Here is a 23,911-nt window from a genome sequence, read left to right on the forward strand (position 1 = left end):
GAGAGAGAGAGAGAGAGAGAGAGAGAGAGAGAGAGATAATGTGTGTGATCATGCATGCTGCACAAAGCTCCCACATAAATAAAACAGGAAAGTAAATGAGTCTTGTTTTTCTATTCTTTAAAAAAATATACACTAAATATGTCACTTTCCTGGGATCTTCCTTTCTGGGTCATGAGCAGAGGACAATTTGGAGCAGGAAACACTGGAGCTCGGGCAGGTTGGGGGATGGGATAGAAGTTGGCAGGTTTTCTAGAGAAGATGTTTTCAGCAGTTCCCCCATCCCCCAACCCCAGGAAAAAGTTGGAAGGATCCCATTCCCTCAAAAGAGAGGATTCCTTAAATGAGTATGGTTAACTTCTCTGGTTTAAGTGTACTTCCTTAATATCAGAGCTTAGAAGTACATCATAGAACAAATGACCCTTTACATATCATAACCAAATTGTACTCAATGTGCCTGAATTGAAAAGTGGAAGGAAACTATTTTCAATATTATATGACTTTTTAAAGACCTTTGAATTATTATTCTAGTGTTTATTGCATTTCCAGTCTGGTAATATCTGTTAGGAAAGTTCACATTTGACAGATGTGGTTAGCACACAAACCAGGAATCACTATCACCAGGTGAAAGGAAGCAAAAGATTTTGTTGTAAAACATCACACTACAGTTGATTATTTGCTGATAACTTCTGCAGAGTTAGATTTTCTCACTAACGCAACTGTGAACACTAAGATCTTTGGATCTATGAACTAAGACTAACTCCATTGTCATATCTGTTGTAAAAACCCAAATTATTATGAATAGTCGAAGTACACTGACAACTTGTAGACAAATTCAGTGTCACAGTAAGATGATGCTACAGAACTTACAAGGGAACATTTTGTTGACCTTTATTTCCTTTGAGCAGTGTTCTAGCAATTTAAAAGAACCTTGTTCGTATGGAAATCCCTACCTGATTCATATCTGAGGTTTACAAGTCTGGTTTAATAGATCAGATTTTCTTAAGGAAGATTGATGGTCTTAAGACACAAAGGCTAACTGCTCCTTCAATGAAATAAGCAACTGTAAGTTGTAAGAGTAGAAAAAAAAATTAATTTCGACTACCAAGCACTTTACTAATATATAAACTTAGGGGGTAATAAGAGACTTCAGATGAGGACTGTCTAGTTCATTTGTTGCCAACTCAGAAAGACTCCCATTTAAACAATTGTAGAAGTGAAACCTGTCTTCCCTATCTCTCCCCCACCTCTTCTCTCTCTCTCTCATTCTTTCTTCTCCCTCCCCTTCTTACCTCTTCCTTTTCTTATAAATACTCATTCTTAAAGTAGAATGACAACTGCACACACACACACACACACACACAGGAAATTCTTCCTTAATAAATTTACACATGCTTGAGCAAAATCTATGACATTTAAAAAAAGTTTAGTATTTGAATGCGATTTTAATACTTTCCTTGTAAATAGAAACCTTTCTTCAATTAAATTTTATTAGAACTATTTAGTGAAAGGAAAAATGATAAATTATTCTGCATCCAGAGAGAGGTATGCATAGTATTTTTGGACCCTGCTTTATAATTAAAAAAAGGTTACTGTTTTACTTAAGTTTAATTTACTATTTATCATACTATTTACAATGCTAACTTTTTTGATTTACATTGTTTTTTGTGTATGTGCATGTAAAAAAGGTGATAGAGATACTAACTATGTAGGGAGAAATATATCTGAGATATGACTCATGTCTATCTTGCATTTTTTTCTTTCTGGGTATTTTCTTTATTATATTCATTTTCTATAACTGTTATGTGCACTGCAATACAAAATTTTTAAAATGTGTTAAACATACTCTATTAATGCAGTTCAAGGATGAAAATAAAAACACACAATTAAAATTTCTAAGCAGTTAAAAAAACTACAATTTTCAGGAACAATCTAGTTAATTATAAAATTACCTTGCCAATTTTGTTGATGTAAAATGCACTTTTAATCTTGTTAAAACTACAAAATATGATAATGCTTTTAGTGGATGCTTTATGGCTTTAGTTAGCATTATTTACAGAAATTTGAACCTTAAACCATTCTCAAAATCTGAATGATCTTACATAATTGTGAAATTAGCATTTAGACCAACATTATTTTTAAATGACTTTTCTATTCAGTGAGAAGTGAGTAAAATATGTATCAGAAATAAGTAAGGAAGATGATACATGATGCCATTAAGAGAAAAGAGTTGTAGAATATGATGAAGATGATGCCATCCAGAGTAGGGAAAGGTGGATCAGAATAGCTTACTGTGGTTCCCAGAGAAGATGAACCATGTACTAAGAGAGACTTGGCTAAAGAGTATTGTCATTAGGGACTCTTGCCTGCTTCCCAATTGCAGTTAAAAGGGGGGAAGTGTAATAAAAAAGTATATATTCACTGAGTGGGAACTGTTACATACTATATTTATTTGAAAAAAGAAATTCATCTTTATCTACTGATGGCTAAATTTCCATAAATGTTTTTACATAGCTTGAATGGAAGACCTACTTGTAATTGATAAATAGCAATTTTCTTTTCCTACATAATTTCTTCCCTCTGTGTCAAATATTCAGTAGAGAACACAAGTCCTGACTTAGGGTATTTTAACTTGGAATGCTTCCCATACTGTTCCAGGGCACAAAAAAAATGACCGTTTTCGAATTGATCATTTTTAAGAACCTTCATGTAGTGCTAATAAGTGGTATTTTGATTCAGGTCTAGGAACATTTTTACTGTGCACTGAAGAAAAATTAATGAGTAAACTATATGTGTGATTTTTTTCTCAGGTAATACTGTAAGTCACAAGAATTCTATTGTGCTTCATATTAACTATTTTAATATTAGCAAGTTATCTTAAAATATTCAAAGTTGTCGTCCTAGAAAAGAAGTAGGAAAATAATGCCTATCTCAGCTAATAGAGAATATTCATCATTCTATTAAAATGAGTTAAGACTTACATCACTACATCAGTTTTCCTTGATGCTCTTTAATTTCAAGAATTAATTGTAGGGTCATTAATTCTAGGGTGTTATGAAGAAAATGATGACAAGGAGACCCAAAATCATGTGGGAAAAATTCTTAGTTTGTTTCAGATTTTTTTTTCTTTGCAGATAAAACACTGATTTTTTTTCTTTTTCTCATGCAAGAGAACTTGGCGTTTTTAATACTAGAGCAGGTAGGTTTAGAAAGGAAGTCTCTAAAATTTGTACTCTCATGCAATGGATTTCTCTTACTAAATTCTTCAAAGTTTAATGTAGTAGTAAAATATTAAATCAAAAGTTTACACTCAGTAAATTTGAAAAACCAGCCAGCACATTTAATGTTCTTTTTATCTACCTGTCTATATAAAAGTAGTATTTTCAAATTTCACGATTGGAATTTAATTTCACTGATTTACTGGCTAAATATTATTCAGTCAATTTACATACAGTGAAGCAGACGATTGAAGAAAGAAGAATATGATTAAAAAAATATTTTTATGTGGAGATGATTCAACATGTATTCAAATGAATAAAATTCAGTTTTTTTAATTAAAATTTTAAATGGTCCAAGTGTGATCTATTGTTATTTTGAATATATAAACAGAACACAAATGGACTTTGATGTTAAAATAACTTTATGTGAATTACTATGACTTATACAACATTTAAAGACTTCTTTCAAATACTAGAGATAAAATTATTGTAATCATTCAACCAGTTTGGTTTTCTATTCACACTTGATGAATATACACAGAATAAAGTAATTTACTTTCAAAGTTGATGTTTTTGCATTTGTAGTATAGTTACACATTATTAAATTTCTGAAGAACTTGCATCACTTTCCTGGGCTAATATTTTGTATAATTTGCATTTTAATAAATGATTAAAAAGTTTTTGAAATTAATCTGAACAGCAAATAACCACATTTCATTTTATAAGGAAGGGATTGTCATAATGTCTACTAAAAGCAGCCACATAATAAATTAACAATGCTTTATTGTCTTTTATTAAAAGAATAATGTTAAGCTTATAATTAAAGCACCTAGTGAAGTCTGCACAGAACTTTCATGTGTACATTCATTTTAAATATACACTTCAGTATAACCTACAGTTTTTGTATTTATCTAAATTCTTCAGCTGGACTTTACATTTGCTCCCCCAACTTATTTATTCAGTGATGGGTGTTACATTAATTACATGGTGCGTGATACAATGGAGAATGTCTTTAGGTATATTTATGGTATGGTATTTATGTAATATCCTAAATGTATAATGCATAATTGTTAATAAATAATTAGGAAATAATGGTCTTCAAAAATTAATGTTTTATATGGTTTCACACAGGAAATCCCTAATACCTGTAGAATATAGCAAGTCTGAATTACTTGATGCTTTCTCAAATAACCTTATTTTGTCTTAATGAAATACCTAGATGTTTTTATATGTGCTTCTAGCAGGCAATATAATTGTAAGAAACTCTAATCACAGTATTATATTTCAGTTGACAGTCTAGGTCTCTCCAGTGGCACTTTATGTTGTGCATTTAAAGATACAAATGATTTAGGTTTATCCACTCTATACATTTCAAATATGCGTTTAAAATGCCTTCATTGACCAAAACTGAAATAGATTCTCAGAAAAATGACATCATCCCTGTCACAATAGCAACATAATTAGATAATAATGATATTTTTATTGCTTCTTCAAAAGGTCCTAGGTAGTATCATTTTTTCCTTCCTTTCCCCCCTTTTACCATCTCAACTTGCAAAAACTTCACTATCACTTCAGATCACACAATTCTAAAAAGACAAAACAACATTTAAACACATTTGCTTTGGAAGGGAAATTGAGCATTTGCACCCAATAAGCCTGATTGTGGAACTGCATGCAAATTGTGTTTTGATTTATCTCTTTTACACTTTTTTCCATTTGAATTGATCTTGCATTAATTTCACCAAGCGGCTCTGTGAGGCTGCAGATGTTGCCCTGTTTTTAATAAATCAATGAGACAGATCTGAATGAATCACTTCAGATGGATTCTCTGCTTGGTTTGATGTCTAGATGTTATTCTTAGCTTGTTATCATGACAGATGCATTAATGTTCCCATACACTGCCAGCAGTGTCAAAGAGATTGAAGCTTTTAAAGTGGCGGTGTCCCTTTTCCCATTTTCATCTATAACAACTACATTTATTTTATTTTGGAATTAGAGGAAAATATCAAACTAATCATCTTTCTTTCTGGGGAAGATACTTAATTTTCATGCTATTAAATATCCCAAAGTGGTAGAAATCAATATATTAAAGCCTAAATCTAGTAACTCCACATTAATATTTAAACATAGTAGGAAAAAGGAGAATAAGTAATGTATGACTGGGACATGTCACTATAAATAATATCTGTAGCCAAGTAATTACAGAAGGGTGTTTATTTTTATTTTTAAATATTTTTTTTGGGGGGGGAGTGTTAGTTTTTAAATCCTTGCCAGTAAGCTTCATTTGGATTAATGCAGTTGAAATATACTCTTACCAAGGGATTTATAACTGCTTCAGGATTTAACATTTCTTTTTAGTAGTAATGAGACAGCCTGTCCATTGTGTATTCATCATTTTCTCACATTGTAATGCTGAAAATATTAGAAAAGCTTATTTCATTTTAGTGTATGTCAGGTATTTATATTCTAGGTAATATTTGTAAATCATAAATCACTCAGTAAAAGTAAATGCTACTTTCAAATTTAATTTCTTAGATTGTAGAATGATCAAAAGTTACTTTGATATAACTTTAGTAACATTGATTTTCTACCTGCATTAAATATCATAATTATCATAGTTTATTTCATTTAACCTATGACTTCATTACCTTAATTTTAGTAGAGAATATAATTCTGTGAATTGTGAAATATTTTCAATTTAATATAGATATTAAAACTTTTTAATGTCTGATATTTGAAAATACAACATTTTGAAAGGAGGTCTAGTTTTTACCTTGTTCAACTTTCTCAAGAATATAGATTTAAAAATTAGCTTTTATAAGTAGCTCTCTTTGTAGGCCTTTACACTATTTTTTTTTTTGGTCAGGAATTTATTGTTACATTTATTAGGCTAGGAAAACAGTAAACACTGTTAGCTGATATTGTTGAGTTCTCAAAATCTTCAGGAAAATTTTTATCCTAATTTTAGCCTAATTTTATTAGGGTAGTGGTGGAAGCTTAGGATACATACTATGTTTTATTTAAAGAGAAGTTTATCATGAAATTCAAAAAAGTAATGATTAGATGTTAACTATTTTCAAATATTGCCTAAAACAAGGGAATGTCTTGATGGTAATATCTTACTACATCTTTCTGTAAGCCTTAATGTATCTGTTAATAATGGAGAAATTATTATATTGATGTGAATCTAGGATTTGGTAGACTTAAATGTAAAGTATAAGGTAGCTGTAGAGCAAACTGACACATTTATCATTGATATATTAATAAAGAACAGAATTTGTTACATGACATTTTTTAGCTTCAGTAATATTCATTATAAAACTTAATTAAACCTAGTATTGTATACAAATTAGGCACTTGATTCACATTTGTTAAAAGAATAATCATACCCACACACATGTATTCCTCTTACTAGAATTTATCGTACAGCTTTTTGTTCTTTAAACAATTCTAAGAACTAGTTACATAAATATATAGCTATTAAAAGACACTAATCCTGAAATTTTAATTTCATTATAATATTTTTAATCATGCCATAAACACTTCATATGTATTATGGGCATCAAAATCTAATATGTAAATTAGAATGCTTGAACTGAAATGCATCTTTAAAGACAGTATGGCTTATTGGTATTTTAGTGAAAACTCAGGGCCAGGCATTCTAATATTGTGAATAAGAAAGAATCAATAAACACAACAAGGCTACTACCATAAGGTGATTATCATCTATGTAGATGATTACGTGATACCACCAATAACCTGGTGGCAGGTGACTTTTAATCTTTTGATCAGCAAATACATGTTTATACAAAATGAGTTATAAGAAGAGGATTTTCCTTCTCTATCTATAACCTGTAGATTGAAACAATATTTATTAAGTATAATGATTTGCTTTTTTTCCCCCAGCGTAACTTCAAAACTCATTTAATTGCAACATGTATATTCCGCCCCCCACTTGTTTAAAGGAATAACAGTTCAATTTGTGTGCTCTTTGACCCATTCTAATTATTAAGTTCATTAGAGAAGTTTTTGTGAAAAATTTGTAGGTATACTTCTGTAAAAATGTGCATAGTATATAGAAAAGTTTAAAAAAAAATGAACCAAAGTGCTTTTACTACTATATAGACTTTGTATTTTTAAACAAGTTGACTGCTTAATAGTGTATAATGTAGTGTGTATGTTAAGGTATAAAATATTCAATTGGGATTGTGTCCAGTGATCTTATCAGGTTGCTGGCTACTGCTAGCTGTAACATCATTTAGGCTACATTTAGTCTATCTGCTATTTATGTGATGGGTTAAAAAGAAAAAAGTATATTGATCTGCCTCCGGATTAAAGTTTGAAATGGGCAACAGCCTGAACACAAAAGGCTTTTTTTTATGATTTCTCAGCTCGCCATTGATCTCCTAGTTTTATTGCATTCATTATTTATTAAAAGAATTTGCAAGCTAAACATAACGTTAAGCTAGTTTGCACACAGGGACCGCACTTAGGAAATTGAATGGAAATTGCATTAGAGATGAACATCTGTGCTATTTTTCCACTCATGTGTTTATGGGTTTGTATAAAAGGTGTATTGGATTAACAGTTATACCCATTATAGCTTGCTGCTGTATGTTAGATTCTGACCTTTTAGTTGTTTCAAAAGAAGTCTGTCTTTCACATGTTTGTCTAAAATGTATAGTAATATCACAATCTATATTTGGATATTTATTTGTATTATATTTGTTACTACATTATATATCAATTATGAGAAATCCTGCTTTACTGAAGCAAAAATATAAAAAAAAATATATAAATATCATATAAGACCACACTCTCTCTTTTTTGTTAAAGATTTATTTTATTTATTTATGCACACAAGAGCTGAATGCAGGCCAAAGGTGTGGGGGGTGAGGGGATTCACCAGAGACAGAATGGGGAGCAGAACCGGCAGTTTGACTGAAGTACAATTGCTGAGGGGAGCAGCGGGTGAGATAAGAGATGTCTGCTATGTCCTGTAGATTAGCTCCCTGACCTGACGAAACTGTCCTGCAGATAGCTTCGTAGCTGAGACTCAACCCCTTGAACTACCAGAGAGGCCTCAATTTATCTCTTAATTATTTTGGTAGTAGCGCGCATAGGTGAAATTTTACATATTACCCATTTAAAAAATTTTGAGCTTAATCTTATATTAATAAGGAATTATATTTAATTTTTAATGTGATCATCTATAAAAAGTTATATGTTAATGTTAGGCCTTGTTTATTTAGAAAGGATAATAAACCAAGAAAAACGCTGAAGACTTGGTCTATTAGAGCAGGGAAACAGTACAGACTCTAGGGTAGGATGCGTTATGATATGTTCCCTCCAGTTTAACTGTAGAAAGTTTTTAATTAGAAAACCTCAAGAAAACTTGACTTGAAAGAGTTTTCTAGATTTCATAAGTAACTACTTTTTGTAGTTTAATGACTTAAACTGAAGATAGTTAGAAAACTCATTTTTTATCCACTTAATTATTTTAACTTAAGTAAAATAAAAAACCTCTTCACAGTTAATCTGATCTTTCATGAATAGTTTGGTTATGATATTGTGTGTGCATGTGTGTTTGTATATTTACAGAACATACAATATGGTGCCATCCAATGTTAATAGAATGAACAAATGTATTTTCTCTCATGTGGCTTAGTTTTTAGAATTAAATTGTCTCCAGCTTATGGTGCATGAACCATATGTACCCTGTATCATATTTGCTAAATTATGAAATCTTGTGAGATCACAAATTTTTGCCATATCTATTGCTGAATATCCCTTAAATTTCCTTTTTCATATCTGCCTCATGTGTTATGTTAGTATATGCTAGAATTTTTCACTGTTTAGAATCATACCAGAAAGGTCCAACTTAAAATAACAGTTATTAACATAAAACAAGATACTTTAGTTCTATGAATGCAGAGAATTGCCTGTGTTATACATAAAATATATAACAGGAGAGACTGAAATAAAATAGGTATTTCCACTGAAGAATGATTATAATTAGTTGACTTTAGTATCTTTTATCTGACATGTATTTGTCACAAGGGATATGATTCTTTAAAGTTCATAGAACTAGTCATATTATGAGATATGCTTTTGTAGCAAAATGTGAATCTGTGGATTAAAAAGACGACTTTTTCATTTAACAAAGCTTGCTTTCATTTGTGTTAATGTTTAAATAGTCAGGCCCACAAGCTTAGAATTTGATTTGTTTTGCGTGTAGTCCTATACAATATTATGTACCAAACATTAAAATAGACTAGAATTATATTTAGTTGTGCAGAATACATGTAATATATGTATATATACCTTACATGTATTATATTTAAATGCAAGTAACTTCAGAAAACATGATTGCTTGCACACATATAATTAAATGTTTAGGAATGTTAAGCTCACAGCTTGAAAATAGCTTGTTATCTACTAAACTTCTAAATTTATTTTGTAAGAAAAATTATTAGTTATCCTCTAGGTTTTTAATTGAGGAAGACAAAAGCAAAGCTCATTCAGAGGAAAAAAATTATGGCATAGTGTATTTTATGTATAGTACACAAATTTTAAGTCTCATTTTATTAGCTAGTTAGAATATTCAGTTTGAACACACTCAGACACACAAACATACATAATATATATTATATTTTCCAATTCAATTCATTTTTCACTTAATTTCAACTTAAGTTAGAAGTACTGACTTATTAATAGTTTTTATAAGGCTCTTAATCAAGAGGAAATTAGTGTTCTTTATAATTATCTAAGTTCTTATTTATCTCATTTCCAGATTACCTACGTAGAGTTTTATTGATATATGATTTTTAAAAAAGATTTATTTTTATATATTTATGTGTACAAGAGCTGGGGTGTAGGTCAAAGGTACAGGGAGTGAGAGGATTTCACCAGAGACAGAGTGGGGAGCAGAAAAGGTGGATCCACTGAATCCACTCCCTGAGCAGCAGGGAGGCAGGAGAGGTTTGCTGAGCCATGTGGGTCAGCTCCTTGGCCGGGAATTGAACTCAGGCCACAGTGGTTGCCAACAGCTAGACAAGGCTGAGACTCACCCCCTTGTGCCACCAGGGAGGCCCTTACTGTTGTATGATTAACTCTCAACTAACCTACATTAATGCAAAGAAGATTAAAGGATGTATATTATTTAAAACCATGGAAATTTTTTTTTTTAAAGATTTATTTATTTATTTGTGCATACAGAACTGGGGTACAGGCCAGAGGCTCAGGGGCGGTGAGAGGCTTCACCAGAGACAGAGTGGGGAGCAGAACAGGCAGATCTACGAAGTACACTGCTGAGGGGAGCAGCGGGCGGGTCAGGAGAGGTCTGGCTCGCCATGTGGTCTCCTCCGGGGCAGGCGGCAGGCGGGAATCGAACTCATGCGGAAGTGGCTTCAGATTCTCAGTGCTGTGCTTTAACCCGCTGTGCCACCAGGGAGGGCCAAAACCATGGAAAATTTAAATGATATTAATTAGGTTCTCTAATGCATTATAGAATGCTTACAGAATATACCTGGCTAAAAAAATCTTTGATTATGCTTTTTTAAAAAATGTGATTACATTGGTTTACAATATTGTTTGTGTTTTCTTAGAACTATAGCATCTTCCCTTCAGGCATTGTTACTACACCATACCCATCAACAAAAGCACACTTAGCCCACCACCATAGTCCATTGTGGTGGGCTAATGAGTTATTGTTTTAGTATTCTTCAGGTAGATGCCTAGGAGTAGACTTGGTGGCTCATATGTTAGAACCATTTTCAGTCTTCTGAGTTGTCTCAATGCACCCTTCCATAGGACTGGGCACGTCTACATCGCCAACAACAGTGTTGGAGGGTCTCTTTCTCCACATTATCTCCAACACTTGTTGTGTCTTTTCTTTTTTCTATAATCCATTCTCAAAGGTGCCATGGGGTATTTTATTATGGTTTTGATTTGCATTTTCTGATTATAATTAACGATAGCATTTTTCTCATGTGCCTGTTGGCCATCTGCCTGTCTTTTTTGGAGGAGCCTATTTAGCTCTTCTGCCCATTTTTTTTTTTGATTGGGTTTTGATTGTTGATTTGTGTGGGTTCTGGATACATTTTGGATATCAGCTCCTTGTTGGATGTATGGCATGTATATATTTTCTCCTATTCATTGGGGTGTGTTTTTTAATATTAAATTTTATTTAAATTTTGTGTATTCTCTGGTGGAAAGGGGAGGTTGTACAGGAACATACTAAAGTTGTTCTAAAATTGAAATTAAATTCTTTGTGTAGAAAGCATCTTAAGTGAATTATGCATGGACAAAGTACTTATATATCATAGCTAAGAATAGTGTACTAGGTAGTATATATTACTATGGAGAGATTTATGTACTTAGTGCATTCGGTAATCAATTCAATTATTGAAAGATCAAAATCTGACAGATTGAGTGAAGCCATTTGTTGACATTAACACATTTTCTTGTGCTTAACACCTCTAAATAATCATCTTCTATAAGTTAAATAAACATTTTTTATTACAAGAGGAATCATGACTTGGGGTTAAAATACACTGATGAGGGCTAAATCAGATTTTTAGAAGTGTTTTTATTCTCTAATGGGGATAGTTAATCTATTTTCAACTGAAAACTTAAAAAAAAATGTAGCAAGTGTGAACATTGCGACCTCAGAAGTAAGGCTCCAGAAGTAATTGTTCCAGTGTTTAAATGATACAAGGTCATTTGATATTTTCACTTTCGTACATTTGCAGTTGTTTCATATTGTTTTTTTGTCACACCGGAAGACTGACAGGTTTTTGTTATTTTAGGGACATATTCTTTTCATGAAATTGAATGATGTTTACATAATCCTTTTGCCAGAGTCTGAAGTTTTTTTTTTGTCTGCAATTTAGCCCCATTGAATTGAATGGCTGTTTTTGCTGTGAATTGTTTGGTGTCTTCTTTTTAAAGCAACTCAAGAAACTACTATTTTTAGATTATTTTTCTGTTTTAGTGGGAGAAATATGAAATTATTTGTATTATATGGATGCATGTTTCTTCCAAAGGAGGAGCAGTGGATTTCAATTAAGGTTGTGCCCAATTAAGAGGACCGTTTATTTTAGAGCTAAGAATATAATTCGGTTCATCACTGTAGTTCCACTTGAGCAAGGAAAAAGACAAAAAGAAGCTAAATAAAGTTGGAAAACTTGATGAGAAAGTATTTATCATAGAAGTAAAGAATGGGCCAAAAACTAGGGGATAGGCTCTTGGTAGATATCATAATATGGGCTGATAAAGGACTTTACACAGGTTTTATGAATAAATTCTCTTTTAAGTGAATTAATTTTGGTGATTCATAAATAGATAACATAACGTACTAGCTGTAAATAAGAGCACAATGAAGTTAAATGTGGAAATTTTATTCCATTTGAGGAGAGCTGGTGACTTTAGAAACCATAACAGAATATTTGAATACATTTTGTCACTAAAATAGTATTATTTTGCTACATTAATAAATGTTACATTAATTTTAAAAATAGTTTTTCAGTGTCTATGTTTCTTCTGTAAGCTTCCTTTATTATTGGTTTGTTAGCCTGATTATATCTTCCCATAGCACATTTTTGAAACACATGTTTATGAATTTTTCAAAAAGAGTTACATTTTGCCTTTGGGTATGTATATAAAGGTTTTATTGTATTCAGTAGTAACTAAGTTTGCATTTTAAGGAGTAAGTTGAACCATTGCATTCAAGATTATTCAGTGAACATTAATATCTGAATTAAAGAACATCAAAGTCACATATTTATAATTTTTGTATTTTATAATACAGTGAAGTTTAAATGTTTCCTTTGTGTCTTGTGCTTAAAATATATCTGGAAGGTTAACTTACTAGCTAGGTGTAATAGTAAAACTTTACATATATATGTTTCCCTATAGTTATATAGTGTTTTCTCATACCTTAGCTCATTTAATTTGATCCTTAGAGTAGTCTGTTTTTGTAATCTAGTGAATTTTCTAATTTTTATAAACAGATGGTTGATCACTTTACAACATCGTACTTCTGGGGAATCATTTAATCTCATTTAGAAATTTTTCACTCAATGCTAAATCAGCATGATCCAGCATAATGACAAAACTTTTAATGCCTCTAGGGAATACAAGTACCTTATGTTTGTGCACAAGTTACAGGCTGTAAAACTTGTTTATACACTATCTCAATAGCAACTGTTTGAGGCAGAACACCTGAATGTGAACTTAGGTGAGAAAATTGAAATGTAGGAAAGTAAAGTGAATTGCTTAAGGTCACACAGTCTAGTAAAGATAGCGCCAGTTCTTGAATCTAAGCATTTTACTGTGCTTCCTCTGGTACTCTATACTCTCTATGCTAGCTCTGAAGTGGTAAATCATGATAGAGTATGAGTAACCACATTTAGTTAGGTAGTGGCTAACATTTAGTTAGGTAGGGAATTATGGGTTAAATAGTGGTGGGAAACAGAAACCAGTAGAAGAGATAATCAAGCTAGGAATTTCACTAGAATGTCATAAGGTTGCATACCATGATAGGAAATACTGTTTTGTAATGATAATCTTTTCAGAAATACAGTTACTAAACTTCTTGGATTAGAGACTGAATTCCATATGCATATATTTGTTGATATATTTGAAAGGGAGGGGAGTTAGCCAAACCATACAGGGGAAGGAGAGTTTCGGTCTGAGGAAACCATTTGATCAAAAGAATAAAAGATGAGCATACCTAGAAGGTTTGAGGAACAAATAAGGAAGCTTATATGACTGGAGTGGTGTAAGTAAGAATGAGGTCATAATGGTAATTTTGGGAAGGTCATATAGGATCTTTTGGTACATTTTGAAGGAGTTTGACTTTTACTTGTAATGAAATGAGCTATCATTATAGAGTTCTGAGAAAGGCTTTAACAGGGCTTAACTTTTTAAAGGATTACCCTGACAGTTTGAGAATAGGGTTCAAGTGGGGCAAAGGTAGAAGCAGTTAGGATAATATTGCTGTGAATTGAGAAAGAGATGGTGGCAATTTATACCAGAGGGGTAAAGAAGAGATGTTAAGAATTGCTCAGATTTTGGATAGGTTTTGATAAAACTTCTTGACAATTTAGATACCTGAGTGTAAGAGAAAGAAGAGTTATGAATAACCTCAAGATTTGGGCATGAGCAACTTGATACAAAGAAAATGTATCAAGAAGGAGGGAGTGGTAAACCATGTCAAACAAGAAGCAAAAACATGAGAGAGATAATTAGCTAGTAGATGAGCCAATGGTGCTCCAGAGGAGTGCAGTTTTGGTGAAAGTATGGGAATGAAAGATCTGACTGACATGTGTATAAGAGAAACTTGGAGCGAATTTGAGACACTGTAGACAACTCTTCCTAGGGATTTGGCAAAAAGACTAGCGATTAATTTGAGGTGGGGAGTGTCGAGATTAGGGAGGAATAGAACAATAGGCAATATTATATTTTACTGCAATGGAAGAAATAGCACAAACTGTTGGGGTAGTCTAGTAAATTTTTTTTTAATTGATGCAGGAAAGAGAGAGGAATATTACTGAAGTAATATTCTTGAATAGAAGAGAGTGGATAGAGGCCCTCCCAGGTGGCGCAGCGGGCTAAAGCACAGCACTAAGAAGCTTAAGCCACTTCCGCATGAGTTCGATTCCCGCCTGCCCCGGAGGTGACCACATGGCGTGGCAGACCTCTCCTGACCCGCCCGCTGCTCCCCTCAGCAGTGTACTTCGTCAATATGTCTGTTTTGCTCCCCACTCTGTCTCTGGTGAATCCTCCCACCCTCCGCATCTCTGGCCTGTACCCCAGTTCTGTATGAATTTTAAAAAAATCTTAAAAAAAAAAAGGATAGAATCCAGTGCACAAGAGGCTTTGACTTTATTTTATTTTATTTTTAATTAAATTACTTATTTATATATATTTTACATCATTGTTCATTTTTTAAAAAATAAGTGTTTTGTTTTATTTTTATTTTTTTTAAAGATTTATTTATTTATTCATACAGAACTGGGGTACAGGCCAGAGATGCGGAGGGTGGGAGGAGCCACCAGCGACAGAGTGGGGAGCAGAACAGGCAGACTGTCGAAGTACACTGCTGAGGGGAGCAGCGGGAGGGCCAGGAGAGGTCTGCTGCCCTATGTGGTCACCTCCGGGACAGGTGGGAATCGAACTCATGGTGCAGTGGCTTTAGCTTCTCAGTGCTGTGCTTTAACCCGCTGAGCCACCAGGGAGTGTCTCATTGTTTATTTTAAAATAATGTTTACTTGCCCTCACTCTCAGGTACAGATCCCATGAAATTTGCTTTCCCAGTTCACCTGTTCAACATCACAAGAGTCTTCTGTGTTCTTTCCTCCCTCCTTCTGAGCCCTCTCTCTCTCATACCCCTCCCCTGCAGGCTATCTATGGTTTATAATTGTCTGCTTGTTTTAGTTTTGTTATGTTTTGTTTTGTATTATTACTGTTTTTTTCCTCTTTTATTTGGTTCCTCTATATTCCTCTTATAAGTGAAACCATCCAATATTTTTTCTTTTTCTTTCTGAATTATTTCACTGAGCATGATCCCTTCTAGCTCCATCCATGTTGCTGTAAATGACATGAGTTTATTTTTTTTGATTACTTAGTAGTATTCCATTGTGTATTGATCCAGTCATCTATTTTGAGACATTTGGGTTGTTTCCAGATCTTACCTATTGTAAATAGTGCTGCAATAAATAGAGGGGTGTAGGTATCCTTTTGAATTAATATTTTTGTGACCTTTAGGTAGATCTCTAGGAGTGGAACTGCTGGCGTATATGGTAGCTCCATTTTTAGTAGTCTGTGAAACTTCCATACAGCTTTCCAAAGTGGTTATACCAGTTTGCATTCCCACTAGCAGTGTAGGAGAGTTCCTTTTTCACCATATTCTTGCCAACATTTGTTGTTGCTAGTTTTTTTTGATATGTACCATTCTTACTGGTGTAAGGTGCTTTTTCATTGTGGTTTTGATTTGCATTTCCCTGATTATGAGGGATGTTGAACATATTTTTCATATGTCTGTACGCCATTTGCATTTCTTCTCTGGAGAAGTGTCTTTTAATTTCTTCTGTCCATTTCTTGACTGAATTGTTTACTTTGTTTTTGTAAAGTTGTGTGAGTTCTTTGTATACAAGTCAGTATATCAGTATAGCAGGGTCTGTATATATCAGTCCCTTATTCGTTGTGAAGAGTGCAAAGTTTTTTTTTTTTTAAACAATCAGTACAGTGTCTCTTTGTTTTGATTAGTGTTTCTTTTGCTGTGCAGAAGCTTTTCAGTTTGATGTAGTCCTAGGTACCTAGTTTATATTTTCCTTCTTTTTTTTTTTCTTTGGGTGATGAGTCTTTAAAGATGTTACTGAGATGCAAGTCTTATACTACTTTACCTGTATTAATTGTCCATATATGCATGGCTTTGTTTCTGGGCTTTCTATTTGGTTCCATTGGTTTTGGTATCTGTTTTTGTTTCAGTACCACACTATTTCAATTATGGCTTGATAGTATGTTTTGAAGTTTGAAGATGTGATACCTCCATTCTCCTTTGCTTTTGTCAGTAGGGCTTTGGCTATGAGACATTGACTTTAGATAGGAGCAAGTTTAATAGAGCAGACTCTGATAGTATTATTGTATGTAGGTACTACAAAACTTGAAATATGGAACATTAAGACTTAAATCTAAATCCTTAGCAAGTTAGTTCAGTGAACAATGTACACGTAGGTGATATGACAAGCATTTTAGATTTCCAATGTATTGACCTGTTTTACTCCAAAGATCTTTTCCCGTCACATATGGCCATGCCATAAATTTTGTCATTACCAGCAACTATAATTCTTTCATATTATTAATAAGATTAACAAACACATGTCCTGGGACTGATAGTGTTCCTGACATAAAATCAGTTTATTATAAAATAAAGTACATCACCCATTATTAAATAATGTTTATAATAGATAAAATAAACAAAACATTTCAATTATTTAGAAAATGTTATTTTTCACTGTATTCTCTGACCACTACTATTTTTTATTTTTTGGTTCACTTCTAGTACATCATTTCAGCAATCCTTTGACCTCCTCTTGGGACCTCCAACTCATTGATACTGCCAGTGATACAGCTCCTTGATATCATGAAGAACAAATTAAGCTCCTACATTTATTTCAGTTATTAATATTTTTTTTCAGTTATTAGTTTTTTTTTTTTTTATAAACAAAGAACGGACTGCAATCTGCTAGGGACAGTGGACACCTAAGAAATGTAATGGTTACCGATAAATGGTTTCTAATTACAGAAACCAAATTTCTGTCTATCTGAGTTTCCATATTATAACATTTACTAATTTTTAATAGAGGTAGCGTTGGTTCATGGCATCGATATTATTTAGAGGTGAGGCTACCAGAGAAGGACTTACAGGGGGCAGAGTGAAATGGGGAAGAGGTATGATGATCAACATATATAAGTACAAATATAAATAAAATACCTAGTCTATGATTTATATTATTTTCTTCACATAGATGCTACTTAAACAGCTGTTGCTATTATTAACACTTCCCTTACTACTCTTACTACTACTGTTCTTTCACTACTCTTGAGATACCTGTGACCATGGAGGTTTGGTGATGAAAAAATTGTTCAGCTTTAAACCAGGTTCTCATTGTGAAATCATTGAAGAAAAAAGCTAATTACTTTGGAAACAGATTTTCTTTGGTGGAGCTTTTCTAATCATTCACCTGGTTTCTTACTATAGTGCTTAGGAAGAAAGGTTTGGTCAGCATTTGCAAATTCCTATTAGATTATGAGTGAGCTTTCATTTCTGTAGCTGGAGAATTGCAAGGGAAGCCAGATACAGTAACGTCTGCTATTAAGACTCTTGTTTAGGTGTGAAATGGTAGTTTTATGTTAACATTTCATTTTACCTCTGTTGGTTTAGTTTAAAGTAACAACTCTTATTTCCTTTCTTTACATAGGAAAGGAGAAAAGTGCATGCACTACTAATCCACTAATCTGGATAGGCTGTCCTAAGTGCTGTAGATAGAGAAAATAGTTTAGGCATCCTGACCCTAATCTCTGATACACAAAATAGAAGTAAAAGAACAGTGATTCTTCATTCTGCCAGATATTTCAAATCTGATGAAATTAGAACCTCAAATGGATATTATATTCAAGTATGAATCATTGGCAAGGTCATTAAAACTTAATGGATGTGCCCTGGTGTAATATAAACTGCCTAAGTTTATCAGAAATTATTCTGATATCAGAAAGTTGTAAGGTTGTGATCACTTCCCAGGAAAAATTGCCTCTACTCAAGGTCTTATTGAAAATGACTATCTTGAAAGATCTAACAGAAATCTTACCTTCTCTCTGAAGACTTTTTTCATCAACCACAGTAGTCTCTCACTTCTTTGAGCTCTTATATGCTCCTCTTTCTCTTGTTTTTCCTTTTTTCTCCTTCCACTTATTCCTCCTCCTCTTCTTCCTCTTTCATCTTTAAAAGAAATAGAAATGTAAAGCTGTTTATGTTTTTTTTTCCTTGCCAAACTAGTTTCTACATAAATCTCTCAACTTCAGGAACTATGTGGTGTATCATTTTATTAGTGAAATGCCTAATGATGTCTATGGATGTACAAAATGTTTTCTCTTTGTTGGTTGCACAGTGCAAATATGATATATTATAATTAAATATATATACCTTGGGCAATATTCATATCGTAAAGAAATTTACTGCTAGAACTAAAGAGTGTATTATTCTGAGTCTGACTGACATTTCCTCTTGAACAACAGAAGCCAAATTCATTACCATTCCATTTCAACAATCTTTGTCCTGATGTTAACACTTTGTAGATATATGATCATCTAAGCCTCAATTTTCTCATTCAAAAATAGGGATAATGTTAGTTACATAATTCATGGGGTTGTTAAGAAGATTAATTGAGTTCATGTACATAAAGTACTTAGTACAAATAAGAATTGAGTAAATATTAGCTCTCATCATTACTGAAAGTGGTATCACACTTACATGTGTGAATACATACAAATACATACCTTCAGAACACAGGAAAATGAGAGAATTCAGAATAAAATGATCTACTTTTCAGAAATTTTTGCAACCAGTAATAAATTAACAGGTTGACTAGAAAATGACACTGACTGCACTTTGTTTTCTAGGAAATCCTTGTGTGTTGACTTTCTATGCTGATATGGCAGCTGATAGGCCATTTATTATCAGTTCTATTTTGGTGGAAAATTCAGCCTTGTGTGTCATTTAGAGTTTGTGACACATGTGCCCTCCCAAAGCTTAATGAGTTATCTGCAGATGGACTGTTATTTATTACAGTCATGTAGAATGAAATTGATTGTCTTCTAAAATTAATTTTTCATTTGCCTCCAGTCTTACTTTAATAGAGAACACACAGTTGCCTGTTTGCAGAAATACTGTTTAATCACATTAGTATCTCAACCCCCCAGGCTGAAGAAGATAATTGTACAAACGAACAGCAAAATCTGTATCTTTAACTTCTTTTTATGATTAAATTATGCAAATTACTTATCTCCTGCCCTTCCAAGCACTAATCATCTAATTAAGAGTGATATTTTAAAGGAATGGCTTTGAATCATGAGAGGCACAAATGCAGAATGCAGAAAATGGAAGCTGGCAAGGAAACCACGAAGGTGCAATAATTTGTACTCAATGAATCTATGTATGTGGTACACAAAGATGTCAGTAATCATGTATACTGTAGAAAGTCTTGACGTATCATCTTTTGACAGGAAATATAATTCCTTATATCTGATGACATCTCTTTTCTTGAGAGTAAGTCCAGATTCTCAATAAAGCAAGTACTAAGTTTCCTGTATTATTGAACACTCAAGGGATTTTTAACATCTCATGCAATGAAGGAGATAGCTTGCCCTTTTAATCCATGCAGGGTATCTGCATCAAAGGTATGGGACTGCACCTTGATCGTGTACATACAATAGATTATTCAGACAACTCTTAAAAAAAACAGCTTCCTTTTCCTTGAAAAATTAGTCAGGAGTGCAAACTCAGGTTGAAATCCCAAGCATCATTCCAGATATGTATTTGGAAGACCTTACCTTGGTTTTGTATTTTTCTTTTCTAGACCTTGACTTTGAAGATTTTTAGCACAATAAATTATGACCATAGTACAGTGACATTGTTCTTAAAATAATGTAAAACAAAACACAATAAAGTGGCTGGTAGAAGTAAATTTTCTGTGGATTTTTTTTTATTATAATAGTTTATTTTTACATCATTTTGTGCCTTTTTCCATCTCCCCGCGGTACTGTGGATATTTTAAAGACTCCTAAATTTCCTTCTTACAGGTACATTTTTGAGGGATAGGATCATAATGTTTATGTCCTTTTGTATTATCTTTTTATTGATTTGATTAATGTGCTTTTCTCGGTTACTACAGAGAAGTCCAGGGAATTTTTTTATTGAATGTAAACTTTCCTGATATATTTAAGGGAAAATTTCTTTTTTTTTTAATTGATTAAACCTTTTTTAAAATTTTCTGACATCATTGCTCATTTTTGTACAATATTTGATTTCTCCCATCAGGTGTACTCCCATAAATTTCCCACCATGCATCACCTATGAACCATTACTATAGTTCATGTGTTAAGACTAGAATTTCAGTAAATGTATCCTAAATATAACAAACAAAATATTGTGGATTATACCAGATAGCTATTCTCAAATTCATTTAGTTACTATTTCTCAGTGAACTTATTATTCTGTATGTTTTGGTTCGGTTCACCAAGAAGACTCACTGATCACCAGCAGATGTTGATACTTGTTGAAGTGTGGCAGGTCTTTCTTATATAGATGTCAACTGAATATAGATCTTTATCTAACATATTTGCTAGTTAAAAGTGCTATTATACTATAGTTTATCTGCTCTCATTGGGAAAATGTTTAGGCTATTTATTTGGACATTTGAAACCAATGAATGAGTCTAATTTATCAGACATTCCAAGATAGATATTTTTAAACTTTGTTTAAAAATTTACATACTTCTTTTCTTTCTTTATTTACGTACTTCTTTTCTTTTCTCTTTTTAAAGATTTATTTACTTATGCATACGGAATTGGGGTACAAGCCAGAGAGTGCAGGGGCGGTGAGAGGCTTCACCAGAGACAGTGGGGAGCAGTGGGCGGGTCAGGAGAGGTCTGCTGCCCCTTGTGGATCACCTTCGGTGCCAGGGACCGAACTCACAGTGGAGTGGCTGCGGCCAGCTTGCAGTGCTGTGTCCCAACCCATTCTGCCACCAGGAAGGGCCCTATTTACATATTTCTACTATGATGAAAACACTGCCTTCAGGATTGCCACAAATTCAGATGGCTATGTTATGCTGTGGAAGTACAAATTATTCCATTGGTACCCCATGAAGCTTTATCTCTTTTTCCCTATATTTATAATAAAATATGATTTTTACCTCTCACTTCCCTCCCAAATGTGTTATATTATCATATGATAAAAAACAATGAACTGAATGTGCCCCCATTAATACTTTTTTGTGTGATTGAGTTAATCTTCAACGTCATTACTGTGGCTTTTACATAAGACTAAATAAGTCGAACAGATAACTGGTTTTAAAAGAGTCAAAGAAGAATGATTTGAACATTTGGGAATAGTAGTAATGTGAATTTAATGATTTTAAAATACTGTCCTCTAGCAAGGTTCCATAGCATGTAATTTGTATGTAGTGATAGAACAGTGACATTTAATCTTATTCAAACTATTTTACTATAATAAGATATTATTTTAACTTACCATTTTATTATTTGCATTAAAGGTTAGTGAGAGATCTGCTTTAGCTTATTGGGTCAGTTTTCTAACTTTCCACCAATGCAATGACAACATCAAGTGCTTCTTATAACTTCTGGGTTCTTAAAGCACATTCCAGAATTCTTGAGTTATGAAAATAATTTTTAAAACAATTGGAGCAATTAAGTGTTTTATAAGTATTATCAAGAGAGTTGGAAAGCAACTTGAATCTAAAACTCTGCTGCAATTTCTTCTTTCAAAGACTAGTATAAGGAATCAATACAACAAACTGATTATTCAGAAAATGGGAGATTGTGTAACTACGGTGCAGAAGGCTCATTATCTCTGACAATTGAAAAAAAAATTAAGAAAAAATTATCATCTCCTCTTGTACACATAATTATCACATAATTTTCTTCTTTTATTGTATTGATTTTCATTACATTGTTTGTGTATTAGAAGTAAAGCATCTCCCATCTCAGGTGTTGTTACCACAATGTGCCCACACCAAGATAACCATAGCTTACTACAATAGTCCATTTGCTCTCACCCCTCTCTGGTAGCACTGATTCTACAGTCAGCTATGTAGTTTGAGTTTTTAGTTTGGCTTTATATGATTCTTTCTTTGCTCTCTCTCTATTTCACTTAAAATTGACATCTGGTATTTGTTATTCTCACTCTGACTTACTTCACATGGTATTATCCCCTCTAGTTCCATTCACTTTGCCTAATATTGCAAGAGCTTATCTTTTTTTGTTACCTGAGTAATATTCCATTGTGTATTTAGACTATATCTTCCTGATCTACTCATCTGTATTTGGGCACTTAGGTTGTTCCTATAGCTTGGCTATTATATATAGAGCTGCAATGAACACAGATCTGCATGTTTCTCTTCAAATTAGTGTTTTTGTATTCTTCAGGTAGATACCTAGGGGTGGAATTTGTTGAGTCATATGGAAGATCCATTTTTAATATTTTCATATTTTTTGAGAAACCTCCTTACTGTTTTTTTTGCTTGTTTTGTTTCTATTTAAAATATTAAGTTTGTCATATTTCATTCTGATTCTCTTTTTGTGATCTTTTTGTATATTCAATCATTTTAATGAAGTAGTCATTTTTTGATTATGGATTTCCTTTCCGAGATCTTGCATCTGCCTATCTGCCTTTTACTGACACTACAATATCTCATAAAACATTTTTAACCTTGTTGCTTTGAAGTCATTGTCAGTTACTCAATTTCTATGTCCTTTATTTTTGTTCAGGGACTTGTGTCCTTTTTATTTTGCTTTTCCATCATGTGTTGAAAAGTTCCTTGTTTCTTAAGTATTTATATTGCCTTATCTGTAGTTATTTATGTGTGTGTATGTGTTTAGTGCACTGGGGATTTATCTTTGTCCTTTTAATTTACCGTGGTGTGCAGTGGAGGAAGGAAGCAGTCTAGGGCTTTAATAATGGAACTTGGTTTGAGGAGAGATGTCAGTGACCTTTACCTCTTATTTCGTTCCACAGTAAGTTGTATTGTCTGCACTTCCCCTCCCACCTCCCTGTTGTTCCTTTATTCAGATGGCCTATGAAGCTTGGGCCTCAGGAACAGAATACACAATTCTGGGGATAGTTCATTCTTCCGTGCTGTGTGGTGAGCGGCGCACATAACTCAGTACCATGGCCGCCCACAATGGCGCGGCTGCTCAGCTCTTGCCTCAGCAGCCTCTTCTGGACGACTGGGAGGATATGTGCCCTCGGTTTGCCTTCCTGGAGGATTTGTGAGTTCACTCTAAATTCTTCCTTTCCATTGTAGAGCTTTTTTCTTTTCTTTCTTTTTTTTTTTTTTTAAGATTTATTTATTTGTGCATACAGAACTGGGGTACAGGCCAGAGAAGCGGAG

At 33.1% G+C, this 23,911-nt stretch overlaps 1 protein-coding gene across 2 annotated transcripts in view; it reads left to right on the forward strand.

Annotated features, from left to right (window-relative positions):
- The window catches only part of DACH2 (dachshund family transcription factor 2), a 461,558-nt gene that overhangs the window by 1,336 nt on the left and 436,311 nt on the right, over positions 1-23,911 (forward strand). The window lies entirely within an intron of this gene.

This window comes from Condylura cristata, unplaced genomic scaffold (assembly GCF_000260355.1).
Source record: "Condylura cristata isolate star-nosed mole 26May11 unplaced genomic scaffold, ConCri1.0 scaffold00019, whole genome shotgun sequence".
Taxonomy (NCBI): Eukaryota; Metazoa; Chordata; class Mammalia; order Eulipotyphla; family Talpidae; genus Condylura; species Condylura cristata.